The following is a 6,794-nucleotide window of genomic DNA, read 5'->3' on the forward strand; positions in this document are numbered from 1 at the left end:
GAAGGCAGACGCTTAACTGACTGAGCCATCAGGCATCCCGAAATTTTTTTTTAATTTTTTAAAAAAGGAAAATAATATAATTAATCAGAACACGGTGAATTTTTAAAATCCATGACTCTGGAGTGATATTCAAAAAGGAAACAGTCACTATAAAAATGTCCAAAAAGATAGTTAATATACCAAGTGGAGAAGAACAAATATAATGGTATATTTTTAGTTAATTCTGATAAGTAGAAGAGTATAAAAATAGTAGGTATTTTATCTCTTCATAAGGTACACTCATTTCTCTATCTGTATAAGTAGGGAGGGGTGGACACATAGAGCTGTGAGTGATTCCAGAGGAAGTTGGAACTGTGTCAAGAATGAAGAAGACTGATTGGCACCATCTGGTCACATATTACGACTAGGAAGAAAGGGAGCCCAACAGCGTGTTGCAAGATGATGAATTAGTCAAACGTCTAAAAGATAACTGCTCACAGCTCAAACTTGATCCTTCATCTCTTGGGAAAGGGAGCCTCTATGTTATGATACTAATTACAATGAGATTTCAGTAAGAGTAAACCCAATAATAATGGCTTAACCGAGGAAGATTATTTCTGTCTCACATAGAAGAATTCGCACATGAAGAGTCTAGGGCCCGATTGCAGTTTCATGATGATCACAGCTGAGTTTCCCTTCTTGCAGTTCTACCATCTTAGCATGCCATCTCATGGCCCAACATGGCTGCTTGCACTACAGCCATCACATCAGCCTTACAGCCCCCCGGGAAGGAGGAAGGAAGAAAGGGCACACCACTTTCCTTTATAGAAGCCTTCTGAAAGGTGCATCCCACATTCCGGTTGCATCTCATTGACTAGGATTTAGTCACACCCGGCCACACCAGGCCAGGGAGAGAGGCTAGGAGGTAGAGTCTTTATTCCAGGCTGCTCTGCTCAGCTAAACATTAGAAGTTTTATAATGAGGAAAAAGAGGAAACTGCATATTGGGGGAAAACAACTAGATGTTTCTAAAAGTGCAAATGGACTACATAAATTTGTCAATAATGACAGTGAAGTTGTAGTATTGGCTTTCCATTGCTGTGTAACCAATTACCATACAATTAGCAGCTTAACACAACACCTATCCATTATCTCAAAGTTTTCTGTAGGTCAGAAGTCCAGCAGAGCATGACTGGATTCTCTATCTGGGGTTTCATAAGGTCCAAAGCAAGGGCTGCCTTCCTTGCTGAAGGAGAAGAATCCACTTTCAAGCTCATTCAGAGTTCAGTTCCTTATGGCTGTAGGACTGAGATCCACCATCTTTGAGCCAACAATGTTGGGCCAAGCCCCTCATACACTTTGAATCTCCCTGACCCGTCCATGTCTCTGACTTCAGTGGAGAAAGTTCTCTGATTTTAAGTGACCACATGATTAGTTTGGGCCCACTCAGAAAATCCGGGATAATCTCCCCATTTTAACCTAAATTACATATGAAAATGTCCATTTTACCATGAAACATAATTCAAGTTTCCAGGGATCAGGGCATGGACATTTTTGGAACATCTGCATGGAACATGGACATTTTTGGAATATCCTCGTCATTAAATTTAAGGTTGGCCATCCAGCTACAACACACTAATCATGTGGGAAAAGTGTGGGCTTGAGGAATTCCCATGCTATTCAAGGTAAACACTGGCTCTGATTTTAGTCATTTTAGAAGGGGATCCAGTTCCCAGGTCCCAACCAAGAATTCGTTGATGAGTAATACAAAACTTCATCTGCACTGAGATAAGTTTCTTTTTTTGGATGGCTAAACTGAGATAGTATCCATCTCTTGGGTCTACAAACCCATTTTTATAATAAGTGTAAGTGTAGGTGTAATAAACGTCATGGTCCTTGTAAGATGTGTGTGCTTTACCAAAATCATGCTTTTAGAGAACTTAATGCATTATATTGGTGATCCTATTGAAATATGTATGAGGATTTAAGTTTACAATCAATGTTTAAATCACTTGATTTGTAAAATACATTTATTGGGTATATAAATCGTGTTTAAATGTTTAGACAATTTTGCTTAAGTAGGTTTACAAGGTAAATAGATTAAACAACAAATAAAGCACAGATGGCGGTTAGTGTTCCTCTCCAGGTACAAAAAGCTCCTCAGACTTTAAGGATCCTAAGAACAGAATCCAGCTGTTTTACCTTCCTATGCCCACATCCTGGCAGCTGGTTGTGGCAGAGAAAGTCCCACCACTGAAAGATGCGCTGTAGATCTAAACTCATGGTGTCCAGCCACCCCTGGTCCTCAAACCCTCTGTCCAAGTCTCCTGTGGTTTCCTCGGCCAGGTGTTCTCGTCATCCTCCCCAGCATCCAACTGAAGCCTTCTGTTCTCTCCTGAAACCTTGTACACCACCAACTCTGCCCCGTTGTCAGCAGCAGACAGCCCCCTTCACAGAAGCAGCAGAAACACCAGGCAGGAACCCTTCCCACCACCACATCTAGAAACTCACCATTCTCAGCTCTGCTTCGTCCTATCTGGCTCAGTAGAAGCTGGGTCCCTCTTCTTGTCAGGGCTGCCATCTCCATCCACCAGTCACGAAGCTCACTTCCTCCAGACATCCCCTTTTCTTTTCCTCACTTCTCGCTTGTAGGTGCAACTTCTCCCTCTCTACTCCTTCTCTTCAACAGTTAACTAGACTCAAGTATCTTAAACCTGAAAGAGAAAAAGATGGGTATGGAAATAGTTGTAGGTATAGAGTTGTCCTCGGCTTTATATGCCCCCAAGGCTAGTTGGTGCCATCTCTCCTCCTCTTTAGAGTCAAATATTTATGCTCACCAGTTACCCACCTCTTAAGTCAACTGTGGCCTCCACTGCCCCACCTAAACTGCTCTCAGCTGGTCACTCACAACTTCTGTGTCACTAAAGTCAGTGGACACTTCCTGGTCCTTCTGTTATTCGGGCTCTCCCTAACATTTGGCCCTGTTGACCTCACCCTCTTACTAGAATTCTCTGCGCCAGTTTCCCTGACTATACGCCTTCTGGGCTTGCCCTCCACTCTCGGCCCAGGCTCCAGTTTCTTTTCCAGGCTCCTCCACCTCTGCCCATGGCTTAAATGTTGGTTTTCCTCAAGGTTCTGCCCTAGGATTCCTTCTGTCCTGACACACTCTCATCCATGTGCTGACAGCTTCCACATTTGTTATCTTTCTCCCTGATCTCCCTCCTGAATCTCAGACTCATACCTTGGACAGCCGACCTTAAAGTCAACCTCCTAAAATGATAGACTTTCCTCCCTAGATCTGTTCTCTCTGTGTGTCTGTTCTCTGTAAATGGAACCTCCCAGTTGCCCTAACCCAGCACTAGCCATTGTCCTCAGTTCTCCCCTCTCCCTTATCCCCCCATAGCTAATCACTTACACCCATGGGTTCCATCCATTGTTTTCCATCCACCCTGGCTCAAACTACCAATCTCCCAGATGGAGTTTCCCAAAACCTTTCTTTTTTGGTTTGTTTTTTTTGGGGGGGGGTTGTGTTCTTTTGAGGTAAGGGAGGGACAGAGGGAGAGGGAGAGAGAAAATCTTAAGCAGGCTCCACACCCAGCATGGAGCCCGACTCAGGGCTCGATCCCACGACCCTGAGATCATAACCTGAGCCGAAATCAAGAGTTGGATGCTTAACCGACTGTGCCATCCAGGTGACCCTAGTTCCCCAAAAGCTTCCTAACTTATCCCTTGGCCTCCAGTTTCACCTCCCTCCACCCGTTCTCCACACTGAGGCTGCCATAATGATGTTTGCAAATGAGCTTCACTGCCTAAAGCCCTTTAGGGGATGAGGTGTGAGTCTCAGAATGAGACATATCTTTGTGTGGTTTTTGAGATCCTTGGCAGTCCAGGCTCAGTAAACTCTCCTGCTTCATTTTCACCATCTGCAAGAATGTGGAGGCTTACAAAGTAGCACCAGGTACTAGCAGAGGGAAAGCGGCACCATCCTCTGTTGGGGGACCTGGAGCTGGTATATTAAATTAAAACTCTGCAGCTTATGACCTGCTGAATGAGGAGGCACAAGCCACCCACACGGATGTTGTAGGCAGGTCGCTCCCTCCCCATCTGAGCTCTCACCTCAGGGGGATGAAAACCCCAGGACCATTTTCCCTGGAGGTGCAGTTTTAGTACATGCACACAAAGGAAGGAAAGACACAAGATTTATTACTTACAAATCCCAGACTTGGAGGCGGGGGTTCACGCAATGAACCAAGGGAAGGGCAGTCGTCTATCCCTGGTCACGAGTGAGCGAGCAGGAGGTAGAGAGCAGGGTAACAAGACCTATTAATCATAAGGTGGTCGGCCCAGAGGTCACTAAAATGTTTGTGGACTCAACTCTAAGTGGTTATTTTAAAAGGTGCCCCAGGAAAAGCAAAGTGGGAACTTGGGGCGGGGTGGGGGCGGGAGGAGCACGGCATCCTGAGCTCTGATCCTTGAAAATGGCCCAGCCTCTGGCATGAGCCAGGTTGCCGTACTGCAAAATGGCCAAGCAGCAATTCAAAAATCACTGTTTTCTCATCACACCACAGAAAAAGAAGGCATGGCTTTCAAGTCAAAATTTATCAAGGCCAAGAGAATCGTTCTTGGGCCCACCTGAGGTAAATCGGGACCTGTTTTAGTTTGTAAAGCATCTTAATCTGGACCAACCTGAAATGGAGAAATCTTAACTGACCCTGTGTAACACATTAGTGAAAGATGGAGAGCCACAGATTGAAGGCGGGGGGGTGGGGGAGTAACTCTAGCAACCAGGTGAATATGCTCACGTGAGAAGCAGTGAGCATAGCGGTTAAGATGGTGGCGCAGGAGCTTCTCACTTAGAAGCTGCATGTGACCTTCTGTGACTTAACCTCTCTGTACTAATTCTTCCTCTATACAATGGAAAAAAGAATTGGATCTACTGCACAGGGTTGGGAAACACCTAGAACGGTGCTGGCACAAAGCAAGTGCTCTATATAAGTGACCGTTACCGCTTGTATTAGTAAATAAATTAAAACTGGCGCGTGTCCCCAAGATTCTTGGGCAATCTTTAAAAAGCAGGTAGGATTTTTGTTTTGTTTTATAGTGGCCACTTACCTGTTACAAAACTCCTTTCGTTCTGATGTGTTCACTTTTACCCTGAGCACAAGGACTTAGTAACTGGTTGCTCAGAAAACGTGGTATAACGTAAAGCTGAGAGGTCCTAATCTCACCAGCTAGTTTATGTAAGTTTTAACATGGGAACGGGATACAGTGTGGAACGTTCTTTGTCTTTACAGCTTGTGTTACATCATGGGACTATCTGCATAATGGCTGTTTTGTAATTTCTCTGCTAGAGACTTGGGGAAGCCCACCTGCCAGTGCCGCATGTAAGAAGGGAAAATCGTGATGGGTGTAAATGAGAGAAGCAGTGACTGGTAGTCTACCATGCCCATGATGCTCAACTGTAGACAGACGTTTTTTATTCACTCCCCCAAAGAGAGGAGGAGTCGCAAATCCTGCTCAGACCTTGTAAGTTGTTCCATAGCGAAGAAGAAGAATCTCACCATCAGAGGGCTGAGAAGCCAATGTGGGTAAAATCTGATTATGGCTTAAAGTCATCCTGAGTAGCAAATAGGTTTTGCTGAGCCACCTTTCTGATCAGCCTTCCACTTAGGAGTTCGAGCCTTTCACTTGCTGACCTGTACTAAGAGCATGTGCACGGCTCTCGGCAAGCCCAGGACCTCTCTGAATGGCCTGTGAGCTGAGATCCCAGGCGCCTGAGCCACAAGCTCCTCTGGAACACTCTCTCTTACCACCCTGCTCTGTATTTGCTTGTTGAGTCACCTTGAATCATCTCCCTCACCCGAGTGTGGGTACCAAAGGGGCAGAGACCATATCACTCACATTACCCGCTACCCACCCCACACCTAGACAGGGCCTGGCACATAGCTCCACAAATAATGAATGACAGGGTACACACAAACTGGGGAGTTCTCAGGAAGGACATTTCCTTCCCACCACTCCATACCCCTGCCAGTGCTGGACAGAAGCTTGGGCAGGTGAGGTGCGCCTGGGTGGCTCAGTCAGTGAAGCATCTGACTCTTGCTCTGGGCTCAGGTCTTGATCTCAGGGTCCTGGGATCGAGCCCCACATCGGGCTCCCTGCTTCTCCCTCTCCCACTCCCCCTGCTTGTGTTCCCTCTCTCACTGTGTGTGTCTCTCTCTCTCAAATAAATAAATAAAATCTTAAAAAAAAAAAAAAAAGAAGTTTGGGCAGGTGAAAAAGGCAGCAAGAAGCAGAGGCCCAACTTTGGGAAGCTCGGCCACCATTAGGACAGTCTCTGAGCCTGAAGGGCAGTAAGAGCAAGAGTCCAGGGGCAGGAAGAAGAGAAATGTTAGCTGGCATGCAATTGGCGTAGTCCACTCAGGCTGCTATAACAAAATGCCGTAGACTGGGGGGCTTACACAACAGGCATTTATTTCTCACAGTTCTGGAGGCTGGACATTCAAGATCAAGGTGATGACAGATCCAGTGTGTGGTGAGAGCCCGCTTCCTGGCTCGGAGATGGCCACCTTCTCACTATACCACACATGGTGGAGATAAAGTGACTTCTAGCATCTTTCTCTTCTTTTTTTTTTTTTTTAAGATTTTATTTATTTGACAGAGAGATAGAGAGCAAGCACAAGTAGGCAAAGAAGCAGGCAGATGGAGAGGGAGAAGCAGGCTCCCAGCAGAGCAGGGAGCCCGATGCGGGGCTCGATCCCAGGACCCTGGGATCATGACCTGAGCCGAAGGCAGCCGCTTAACCGACTGAGCCAC

Source organism: Leptonychotes weddellii, chromosome 9, assembly GCF_054177405.1.
Source record: "Leptonychotes weddellii isolate Sample4059 chromosome 9, ASM5417740v2, whole genome shotgun sequence".
Lineage (NCBI taxonomy): Eukaryota > Metazoa > Chordata > Mammalia > Carnivora > Phocidae > Leptonychotes > Leptonychotes weddellii.